This window comes from Balaenoptera musculus, chromosome 17, assembly GCF_009873245.2.
Source record: "Balaenoptera musculus isolate JJ_BM4_2016_0621 chromosome 17, mBalMus1.pri.v3, whole genome shotgun sequence".
Taxonomy (NCBI): domain Eukaryota; kingdom Metazoa; phylum Chordata; class Mammalia; order Artiodactyla; family Balaenopteridae; genus Balaenoptera; species Balaenoptera musculus.
Genome location: NC_045801.1, coordinates 72,540,160 through 72,552,531, shown reverse-complemented (window position 1 = coordinate 72,552,531; position 12,372 = coordinate 72,540,160). Strand labels below are relative to the sequence as shown.

Below are 12,372 nucleotides of genomic sequence, written 5' to 3'. Positions count from 1 at the left end.
GGAGAGAGACTCATTCACTCACGATTATTGATTGTGCGCTAGCAGTATGCTAGGTACTGGGTTGGATGTTGAATATATAACGTTGAATAATTCAGAATCTGTGTGTTCAAGGAATTTATAGTCTAGTGAGGAAGTAATGCAAGTTAACATATAACTTATATTTATTCATTCAGCAAATACCATCACAGATACTATCCTAGGGGTGCTCATGATACAGCAATGAATTAAAAAGACCAAAATCTCTGCCCAGATAGAGCAAACATTCTAGTTGGGAGAGGAAGACAATAAGCAGGTAGATAAATTATATAGTATGATAAAAAATAAATACTATGGAAAAAACAGATTAGGGTGATTGAGACTGCTGGGGCATAGATGAGAATGGGGTGCAATTTAGAGCCCTTGTGATTGGCCTCATCGAGAAGGTGACACTGGAGCTAAGACTTGAAGGAGGTGAGGCTGTTAACCACACAGCTACTGAGGGAAGGATGCTCCAGGAGGAGGGAGCAGGCAAGCCAGCGCCCTGAGGTGGGAGTGGCTGCAGTGTTCACAGAGCAGCAGAAAAGCTCTAGTTCTGAGGTTAAGTGACGAAGAGCAGTTGTAGGAGATGAGGTCAGAGAGGTTGGGGTGCCCTATGGGCCTTGGAAGGACTAGTCTTAGTACAATGAGGGACAACTGGAGGTCTTTGAGCAGAAGAGTGATGCAATCAAATTTTTAAACAGATTACTCTGGCTGCTTGTGAAGAGTAGACTGACAATACCAGAGCAGATGCAGGGAAACAGGCTGGGAGATGACTGGCATCATTTAGGCTTGAGATTTTTCTAGTGGCTGAGACCAGGGTGAAAACAGCAGAGGTGGTGGGAAGATAACCAGACTCCAGATATATTTTAAGTTAGAGCCACCAGAATTGGATGTATGAGTTTTGAAACAGAGAGGATTCGAAGATGAACTCAGCGTTTCAGTGAGGGCTAACACCTAGGAGAATGGAGAGGAGGGCAGCGCCTTCAGGTGAATCCGATCGGGGATGGGGTCGGGGAGCTCAGAAGTTCAGTTTTGTACACTGGAAGCTTGAAACCTTCCAAGTGGAGATTCATGCTGGCAGCTGGATATGTAAGTCCCAAAGCAGAGATGAGCAGAGGATTCTACGGGGACGTGTAGGAAGGGCACCCACGTGAGGCTTCCTGAGGAAATGCCGAACACTGCCTCTCGAAAGGAGGCTGGTGTGGTCCAGAAGGCTTCAGGGAGTGAAACAAGCATCGAACAATAGGAAAAAACTGGCTACAGAGAGAGTAGGAAGAGAACTCCAGACACAGGAAATATCTAAGCAAGGTCCTTGGAACAGGAACAAGCATGGTGAGTTTGTGCGAGTGAGCAGAGCCCTGCCTGGGGTGAGGAGTTCTTACTGGAAACACTGGAGCATAAACATGGACCAGATTTGGGGGCGCCTTGAAGACTAGGCTCCTTGTCTAGAAAATCAGCCCTGGCCCCCTGATCAGCTTCGGGTTCCCTCCCCAACCAGTGTTCACATTTCCATCTCAGCACCGTCCCAGGGTATCCTAAGAGTCTGTTTACTTTTCTCTTGGCCTCCCTAGACTGTAAGTTCCTTGAGAGCAAAGACCTTATATGTTGATTTTTATCTACCGCAATGATTCATTAGTGGAATTTTAATGTTTTTTCAAAGAGTGAATTGTATTTGATACACACACCTCCTTATCATATTTTCATTTCAATGCCTATGGGGGATTTTAATTAAAAGAGAAATCTTTGTCTTTACTGAATAGGTGAAAGATCCATTACAATTAGACTACCTTGTAAGAGGTAACAGACTAGAAAGATTTCAGAAAACAGGATTTTTCAAAACAGCAACTATCAACTGGAAACTTGAAGGCAAAGAACACAGGTCAGGTTGTTATGAATTAATTAAAGAGAGGGAAACGGTGGTGGATTTGCAGTAAGGGCATTTGTCTAGGCTACTTGCATACCTTATAAGGATGAAAGAACTAACATGCTAACTGTACCTGATAATGAGAACTTTGGCATCTGATACTCATCCCTTCAGAGACCTGTCAGAAGAGCCCTGGGCTCAGCCTGCCCAAAAGAGACCCGGACAGCTATCTTTTGCAGGGGAGGAGATTCAGTGTCAAGCTCAATCTCCAGCCCTGGCGAAAAGAGTAGGATGCACTATCATGTGTGGCTTAAACCAGCCAGTTACCACGATCTAGGGGTTGGCCACCAGGACCAAATCGCGGCTCTGCTCAACACGCGCTAAGGGGAAATGGTTGCTGCTTGAGCCACCAACTGGGTATGCTGGAATGTCACAAAGAACTCTCCAGGGGCAGGGAATATAAGCACTAATTCATCTAAAAATATTACTGTGTTAATTACTGTCCTAGCCCTGCTTCTAGCCCTGACTCTTCTGACTTAAAAATACTATCACTTGTTATCCTTGAAATGACAGGATTGCTTTGTTCATTTAGGAGAAAGTATCTGCTAAAGCCCCAAATCTGAATATCCATGGTTTGCCTTTCAGTTGTTCTTTCACAAAAAAAGGGTGTTCCATGTAAAAAGAAGCTAGTTCAGTTCGCAAATCAAACGATGACACAGGGCATTTCCTCAAGACAACCGTTATGCCTCAGTGCCCAGCAGAGGTACTCCACCTGTACTGCCCATTTCTCACACAGAACATTAAAACCATTTGTATTCAAGGGTCGAGACTTAATAAAGTTACTGGTTTTTACTACTTTACCAAGGATACCCTTAAGTGGAACTGACACATATTTTTCTCCTGGTGCTGGCAATGTGGAAGACCATGAGTTCTAGTACAATTTGGTGCCACTCTCTTGATTCCTGTTGCATCATTGGTGCAAACAGCAACACAGTGAAAGAGGCAAATAATCTTAATACGATTATGAAAATAATTTTGACCTTGTGGTCCCCCTAAAACGGTCTCAAGGATCCCTGCAGGATGGCAGACCACAACTTAAGAACTGCTGCTGTCTACAAATCCTTGAAATTCTTGGGTCAAAGGCTATAAATATTTTAAGGTGCCTGATACGTATTAGAAATTGCCTTTCAGACATGATCCACCAATTTGCATTTCCCTCTGTAAGGTACGGAAGTCCATTTTATCAGGCTAACCCTCTATGAAATTAAAGCTCCTATGTCCTCTTTACAGTTAAGATAAAGAGTCCAAATTTTAACTCATAGCTCTGTGTGTCTGAGGGGAAAGAGTAATTTCTCTTCAATTTCTGTTACTTCTCCCAACTCAGATATCTCAACCATGGAATACATTGCTCACGTGAACTCCAAAACATCTTCCAAAACAATATCTGTTACAACAGATCCATGAGTTTAGAGAAGGAAATAATGATAAAAAAATAAGTGCCTGGCCCATTACTTTCCCTTCTCTGTGCTCCAAGAAAATGCTTTTTTTCAGTAATTCACTACACAGAGACTAGTAATCAGTTGTGTTTCAGCTCCTTTGATCTGGAATGTGATTTTTAGGCATGTGTTCATTAAAAAAAATTTAAGGCTAAAAGAGTTAACGTATAATCCTCAGAATGGAAGAGAACCTAGGATAGTTCCTAATTAACTGACTGATTACATGCAGTTTGACATATAATTCTTTCCAGATAAGATCATCTTAATCAAAAATTCTCCAGAAGACAAGATTCTGTAGTTTTAAGGATTTTTCAGTATATTGAACATCATTATTACTTGTGATAAATTTAATAAAATAAGATTTATCTTGGACCCAGATCAAAAGGATTTGGTTTCCCAAGGTCCCGTGTCACAATGTGCACTGCATCACACAAAACAGCCCACAAGAGTTGTGCCTCAAAGGCTGAGTGGTTGGCAGAAAACTCCAGAGAACATTTAATTGGTCCCCAACATATGAAGAATACCCAGAACTATGTCTAGACACCCAATACATGTTTGTGTTCCTTTCCAAAACCTGGCTCACTATCTGTAATTTTAGCTCATTAGAAAAGGACATATGTTGGAGAAGGAAAATACTTCTTCTAAAAAAGGATTTAAACCTCATTAAAAAGCACAGATATTATTTGTATTTTTAAATGTAACTAGGTATGTCTCCAGGACTATTAATATTATAAATGTAGCCTTGTGGTTAGGATTTACTAAACCAACACATCAATTAACTCTAGTTGTTTATACAATTTAAAAATCTATCTTCACACTGATAAAAATGGCATTTGAAATTGGAATAAAGCACCTAAAGAAATATTGTATTGTTGATGACAAAGAATTCTGTGCAATTGATTTTTAAATCAGTTATTGGAGGAAAAATAAATTCAGTTTAGCACAAGTTCCATTGATTCTCAAGAAAAATTATGTGTATAACAAATAACTCTTCTGAGAGTCAAATAAGCCTTTTAAGTTAAATAAGCTTTTTAGTGCACTTTGGGCCTTCTTAACCAATACTAAAATTATAAAAGAAAGCTGGTTTTTTAAATCAGAATTTCTGAGATATCAGTAATTGTCCTAAGTGTGATAAAAAACAGTGATGACTGAACAAGTAAGGGTCAATCCGGAGTATTTTCTTTGCCCGATTGAGTGTTTTAAAAGGCAATGCCCATGTCTAAGAAGAGTTTACTTGAATTTATTCATTCCCTGAATAAGAATTTGCTAATTTCATTTGCTAGGTTTTATGTACAAAACCCAATTAGACGTGGACTCTAATCCTTCATTTATTCATTGACCAAATATTTATGGAGGTCCTATTATGTGTCAGACCCCGTTCTAGGCACAAGAATATGTGGGAGGGCAAGACAGATCAGGTCCCTGCTCTTCTGGAATCTGCAGTCTATTGGGTGGTGGAGAGAAGAGGGTTAATAAATGATAAAAAAGTAAACAAGTGAGTAAAAAAGACCATTTCAGACAGTGATTAGTGCTATCAAGAAGGTAAAACTAGAGGACGTGATAGAATAATGGTTGGTGCGGGAGAGGTGAGGAGCTTACACCTAAATGACACAGAGAAGAAAGTCATTCAAAGATCTGGGACAGTAATTTCTAGGCAGAGGACACAGCAAGTGCAAAGGCCTTTAGGAGAGTTTTTTAAAAATCGGATTGGGAAGACAGGCAAGTGGAAGCTTTCTCCTTCCTGCAACTCCACACCTCACCTCCTCCAGGTGCGCTCCACACCATGTTAGAACCTGACTCTCATCTCTAGACCTAGAAATCGACCCACCAGACCAGGACACTGTCAGGGTTTCGTACACCTACAGCAAGTCACAGACTTTATCTACATAGATGCATTGAGGAATTGTTATAGTTTGCATGGAAGCATTATAAAATCAAACTATATATAAACCACAGTTTATAACTGAGGAAAATAAGCTCGGGCATGTAAGTGCAAATACCTGGGATCCTGGTGCTATTCATCTCAATGAGAGACACTGCCTTTACTTCAGTCACTCTTGGGCTGAAACATGACTGCTGTAGATCTACTTGGGTGTCGTTAGCAGGTTGACAGCAGTGATCTATAGAGGAAAACAGTGCATTAAGAACAGCTGACGCCTCGGAGACAGATATCCAGAGTTAATGGGAAATGGTGGTCTCCATATTGTTGACAGAACACCTCAAATCCTCAGGCCACTCATCAGCGCAGTTATTTATCTTCTCCAAGTCAAAGGAAGAAACATGTCAGGCTTAAAAGCCCTAACGGGAACAGAAAACAAAAGAGGAGACAGAGTAATTTGTAAGAAGCAGTTTTGAGTTTTGTTTTGGTTTTCATTAAGAGGACTGTTTCAGTGATACTATCAAAATCAGACATATTTCAATATGACTGACACATAATATATATGTTTTGAATAGGCAATCCATTCACACTGCATATAAATCAAACAATATAAAGGGGTATTCATCAGATGTTTCTACTTCATTCCTATCCTTCATTTCCACAAGGGTAACTTCTTTTCTTAGTTTCTTGTGTCTTTGTTTTTTGTGTAACAGAAATAGAAGTATATATTCTTATTTTCCCCTTTTTATTCAAATATTCCATCTCTATACAGTATTACCCATCTTGCTTTATTATTTAAACAATATGTCTTGAGGATTTCAACATATCATTTCATAGAAAGGACATCTTTCCATATCAGCACATAGAGAACTTTATTTTTATTTTCTTTTTACATGTTCGGAGTATTCTATTATATGGATGTACCACAGTTTGCTAAACACAGTTGTTTATTAGTGGATATTTGGTTTAATTCCAATCTTTTGCTATTACAACCAGTGCAGCAAGGAACAAGTTTGTACATACAGTATTCTGCACATGTACAATTATATCTGCAAGATAAATTCCCAGAAGTAGGATTTTTGTATAAATTAAAAATTATCCACTTGTAATTTGGGTAAAGAGTCAGAAATATCCCTCCATGGGGGATGCACTACAATATCCACTATCATCAGTCATTATGAGAACACCTATTATCCAAGGCCTTGCCAAGGCCAGAATGTATTTTCAACCTTTTGGATTTTTGACAGACTGACAGAATGAAAAATGTTGTCTCAGTGAAATATTAATTTGCATTTCTCTATGACTGAGGTGGAGAATCTTTTCATATGTTTAAGTGGAATTTGTCTTTCCTTTTCTGTTAATTTTCTGTTCATAGCCTTTTCCCATTTTCTCTATTATGTTGTTGGTTTTATCAATTTACATTAGGGAGATTAGCTCTTTGTCATATGAATTGCAAATATTTCTCATAGTTTTCTTTCAGTTATCTTTTGATTTTACTTGCAGGATTTTTTGCTTTGTTTTGTTTTTGCTAGATAAGAGCATTTTTTAAATTATAGTATTTATCAATTTTGTATGGTTTCTGGATTTTCTCCTAAAATTTCATGGCTTCTTTTTATTTTGCATTTACATTTTTACAGCTTATCCTAGTGCACAGTGTGGGTTTCTGCTGTTGTTTTCCTAGAAGGCTGTCTGGTTCCAACACAATTTATGGACACATTTATTTCCACCCTTCTGATTATACTTGCCACTTCATCATACGCAATATATACTTGGGTCTCTTCATGCATAAATACCACACCGTTTTAACTACTGAGGCTAAAAAATAAGTTTTAATATCCAGTAGATTTAGCTCCTTTGAGAAATTCTACTCAGTATAAATGTATCGGCTGTGAAAAGAAATAGATCTGATTCTCCGAAGCTGACCGTATGATTTCTTGGTTCAGAAGCCACGTGGCCTCCCTGAGAGCAGCCTCCTTCACTCTGCTTCTACTCTCTGCACACCTGCCCCACATCCCTCCATCAGATTTACCCTTAAAGCTGCTGTTTGTGGGCACAAAGAACTGTTTTCTCCTCCGTTCTCTGTGCTTTTATTTGTAAGATGGTAAATGCAGTGCTTTTGAAAGCTTTCAGATGTGCGGGGACTTATACCTGCCCTCCAGGTTGTTGGATCCAGATCCTAAAAGTTGTTCTGGGGAGCAGATAATCATTAACTTTTTATAGATGGATTAGAGAAATGTAGGCTTCCAAGAATATATTTTGGAGATAGAGACATACATCAAGCGGGTCAGGCAGAAAGGAAAAGGGGGGCGGGGGGCAGGGAAGAGAAAAGAAAATGAATTGGAAAAAAAAGTGCTTTTCAGGCTCCAGAGCTTGCTGCACTTGGAATCCCAGAGCAGCGCCGCCCAGGGACCGCCGTGTCCCGACCTGACACCTGCAGAGACAGGAGGGAACGGGCCGCCTCTCCGCCCTTCCGGAGCCGGGGAGTCAGAGTCAGAGACACAGACAGAGACAGACAGGTCGAACCTGAAGGAAGCACATTTAACAGTTCTCACCGTTGGGGCGCAGCTCCAGGGCCTCGGGGACCGCCCTTCGCCGGAAGCCATGGAGGGAGCAGGGCCCACGTTCGGCGCGCAGGGGGCGGGGCCGAGGAGGGCGGGACGCAGGCGCAGTCCGGTGGGAAGGCGGAGCCTCCGGGGCCCACCGACTGCGTCGTCCCGCCGCTCTGCCGCCCAGGGCCGCCCCTCGCGCGCTCACACACAAACACGCACACACACACTCACACATACACTCCACTCACACACACTCCTTCTTACACTCACACACTCACACTCCACTCCCGCTCCACTCACACTCACACACACCTCTTACACCCACACACATTCCACTAACACTCCACTCACACACACACACACACTCCTTCTTACACTCACACTCCACTCACACTCCACTCACACCCGTCACACACACTCCTTTCACACTCACACCCCTTCACACCCTCACACTCACACTTCACACCCCTCTCACACCCTGACACTCCCTCGCACACTCATTCTCCCCCTCACACAGACACCCCGTCATACACTCACACGCTGCCCCTCACACACTAGCGCCGCCTTCACACACTCACGCACACTCACACACTCACCCCTTCACAGACTCGCCCCCTCGCTCACTCACTCTCACTCCTCCTCCTTCAGTGTCCTCGTTCTCACTCGCCCTCATCCACTCTCCCTTTCTCTTCCAAGTCTTTCCCTCTTTGCTCAGGATTATAGCCCTTTGCGGGCAGGAATGAGAAGCAGCCTGCCTGACCCCAGGGCTGAGCGCAGCTCTGTCCGGGCTCTGCCCTTATCCGAGAAAAACAGAGCCACATGTTTCCCTGCACCTCAGCCAACGTGTGTGGGCCCCGAAGGAAGCAGCTGTGCGTCCAGGAAGGCGCAGCCCCCGCAGGGCCCTCACTGCGCATCACCCGCTCCCACGCCTGTTAGCAAAGGGGACGCGGCGTTCTCTGTGGCTCATACCACACTGGGTCCCGGGGGTAAAAGCCGGGAAAGACAAAGCGCTACCCTCAGAGAAAGTGGTGGTTTGGTGGGGATGGGAATAGGTAAACCAGTAATTGAGACAAAACACACGTTTCAAGTTATTTCTAATTTTAAAATCGTATTTAAAAAGCACACACATACTATGAGACGTGCCATGAAAGCCGTGGAAATACCGTGAAGATTTAGAAAAGCAAACGACCACACGTGCTGGGGGGTCTCAGTGGAGGTTTTGTGAGAAGGAGGATTGACGGGGCCTTGGCGAATCGGGAGGAACTTTCACGGAAGCCCTGAGCTGGCATCTGCCCAGGGTTGTAAGAATGAATTACTGGTGGGGATGGTGCTGAGAGGCGATCGTGGTATCGTGATGAGTGGAACTTACTTGTGCAAAGCCCAAGTGTCCTCAGGGACAGTGGTGTCCCAATTCCTCCAGCACCGCCAGGCTGCATGGCTCCGGGGCCAGCCGAACCCTTTGCACGAGGAACCCTGGCGCCAGTGTGGCCAAGACTGGGCCACACAAAAGGGGGTGCAGAACTAAGGCTCAGACCTGGGTTTGAGTTATTGTTCAGAGGGCCTTGAATGTCAGTGAAGGAGTTAAGACCTAGTTTAGGAAGTTCGAAATTTCCCTAGGCTTTTCTAGACCTTTCTGTCAGAATTATATATAGTCTCTAAATTGCAACTCTTTATTCTCCTTTAATTGGACCTTTTTTTATTCCCCACTAATAACAGATACCTATTACTTCCTCTCTGATTTTTGCCCTTCTGATTTACATTCAGAAGTTTTTGTGTATTTTTGGAATTAATATTTTGATTTAGTTTACGTGTAAATAAGGCCTTGATGCTTCAAGGCTATGGGCAAACAATTTGTCATTTTGCTGCGGCCCTTGAATTCGGGGTACTGCAAGGCTGGCAGTGTGGCCTGTCACTTAACCATGAGCAGGCTGGCTCAGCCCAGGGTCCACTTCTCAACCCCTCTGAGTTCTGTTTGAAACTCCTGGTCAAAGATTTATTTTATGGGGCAAATTACATGCTACAGCAACATTCACAAAATGCAAAGGATATACAGTTAACCCTTGAACAGCACAGGTTTGAATTACAAGGGACCACTTATTCTTGGCTTTTTTTCAATAGTAAATACGAAACTGCTACAGGACTGGAGTTGGTTGAACCCCCGAATTCGGAACCGCCCATCTGGAGGAACGTCGGATATGGAGGGCGAACTACAAATCATACCAGATTTTCTACTGCGTGGAAGGTTGACGCCCCTAACCCTCGCGTTGTTCAAGGGTCAACTGTACTCCATTAATATTGCAATAGAATTGCTTTTGGCTACTCATAGCTAACATGTGTCTCCTTGATCACAAATACATACTTGGAGGGAGTGATTAATGATGCCAGTAATGTAATTGCCATTCTGAACATGGAACTTATGGGAAACTTCATTTCTAATTTTGAATAACTGATGAGTAACTTAACCCTGGGGGGACCTAGTCAATCAGCAAACACTGAGCACGCTGTGCTAGGCCACCAGAAAATAATAATAATATAACATAACGTAAAATGAGAGGGTACAGGGAAGAAAAAGAAATAAATCTGGGTTCCTGCCCCAAAGTGGCTCGCAGTTTTGTAGGAATGATCGATACATAAACTGATACAAAGAAGAGTGAGAAGTATGAAAATAAGGGTGTTCCCAAGATGTTACGGAGCTCTGAGAAAGAAATGCCTAACCTGGGAGTTCATGCAATTAGGCAAAGAAGGCCCCGTGACTGAAGTGGGATCTGCAGGGGACTTTAAACAATAAATAGGTTATAAAAGGCAATGAAGAAAAACAGCACACTCAAGCTTCATTTGGAATTTATCAGAAAACTTATTTTTCATATTTTCCATTCTTTTTTTTTTCTCCTGGGATATTTTTATGACATGAAATGGAGAACAGAATGAGACTTTTTTTTAATTGAAGTATAGTTGATTTACTGTTAGTTTCAAGAATGAGACATTTTTAACAAACAAAGATGTGATTGTGAACCTCCAGCTCTCAGAATTGTTTTCCAAGAGACAGAGCAAAGGCCTCTTCCTTGGCCGGGGCGGTGGATGGGGTCTGAGGTTTCCAGATTGATGTAAGGAACCAGCTCCTACCTTTACCATCGCTGTCACCTGCCCACAGTCAAGTGAGAAAAGCTGTGGGAGAAAGAAGCTACAGAGGAAAGGAAAGCGCAACACCATCATTAAGGTGCTGAGAGCTGATCCGATTTAAACTGAGCCTGTCTGTGCGGGAAAACAGACAGGCAGCTTCCTGCAGGCCGGTCGAACGAGGGGTCAAATGCAGCTCGCCCTCACAGCACCTGCCTCTGCTTTAGTTCTCCCAGCCAGGGACAATCCGCCTGCTTATCAGGCAGTTTATTAACATATTTCATAATTCATGAGGTTTAACTTATTTTCTATACCCCACGGGCTTAGTTGCTCCGCGGCATGTGGGAGCTTCCCGGACCAGGGATCAAACCGTGTTCCCTGCATTGGCAGGCGGATTCTTAACCACTGCGCCACCAGGGAAGTCCCTGCTAGGCGATTCTTTTTTTTTTTTTAATTTATTTATTTATTATTTATTTATTATTTATTTTTGGCTGTGTTGGGTCTTCGTTTCTGTGCGAGGGCTTTCTCTAGTTGCGGAGAGCGGGGGCCACTCTTCATCGCGATGCGCGGGCCTCTCACTGTCGCGGCCTCTCTTGTTGCGGAGCACAGGCTCCAGACACGCAGGCTCAGTAGTTGTGGCTCACAGGCCTAGTTGCTCCGCAGCATGTGGGATCTTCCCAGACCAGGGCTCGAACCCGTGTCCCCTGCATTGGCAGGCGGATTCTCAACCACTGCGCCACCAGGGAAGCCCATACTAGGCGATTCTTAACTGTCTTTTAAATGGTGATGGCTAAGGCATTCCAGGGTGCAGACCTTTATTCAAAGTCATCAGAATGATCAGTTGCTCATCAGGACTGTCTGGACCCCTGTGCACAGGAAGGCAGAGCTGCTGGGATGCCAGCAGAGCTACAGAATTCCAGGAACCGGAGGACTCAGCTCTCACAGAGCCGTCCATGGCTGCCAGTATACTGTCCATGCGGTTTGCTCTCCAGATAAGCAAAGCCTTTCCAACAAGTGGCCACCAATCTTCATCTTCAAAGTGATGAAGCACACGAATTGTCATTAAGAAGGGGACAGACTAGCAGCCCCAAGATGGTGTACAAGATGATCCACCTACTCAGCCATAAAAAGAAACGAAATTAGTTATTTGTAGTGAGGTGGATGGACCTAGAGTCTGTCATACAGAGTGAAGTAAGTCAGAAAGAGAAAACAAATACCGTATGCTAACACATATATGTGGAATGTAAAAAAAAAAAAAAAAAAGGTTCTGAAGAACCTAGGGGCAGGACAGGAATAAAGACGCAGACGTAGAGAATGGACTTGAGGACACGGGGAGGGGGAAGGGCAAGCTGGGACCAAGTGAGAGAGTGTCATGGACATATATACACTACCAAATGTAAAATAGATAGCTAGTGGGAAGCAGCCGCATAGCACAGGGAGATCAGCTCG

The 12,372-nt window shown here is 43.2% G+C and overlaps 1 protein-coding gene and 1 long non-coding RNA gene across 2 annotated transcripts in view; one reads left to right on the top strand and one right to left on the bottom strand.

Annotated features, from left to right (window-relative positions):
- The window catches only part of LOC118883513, a 64,590-nt gene extending 56,632 nt beyond the window's left edge, over window positions 1–7,958 (bottom strand). Inside the window, exons 1-2 of the long non-coding RNA XR_005017040.1 lie at window positions 7,810–7,958; window positions 5,379–5,498 (exon numbers count right to left, since the gene is read on the bottom strand). This is a non-coding gene — a long non-coding RNA (uncharacterized LOC118883513). The remainder of the gene's footprint in view (window positions 1–5,378; window positions 5,499–7,809) is intronic.
- CLVS1 (clavesin 1) overlaps window positions 1–12,372 on the top strand; it is a 159,633-nt gene that overhangs the window by 90,319 nt on the left and 56,942 nt on the right. The gene's annotated exons all lie outside the window — the stretch shown is intronic.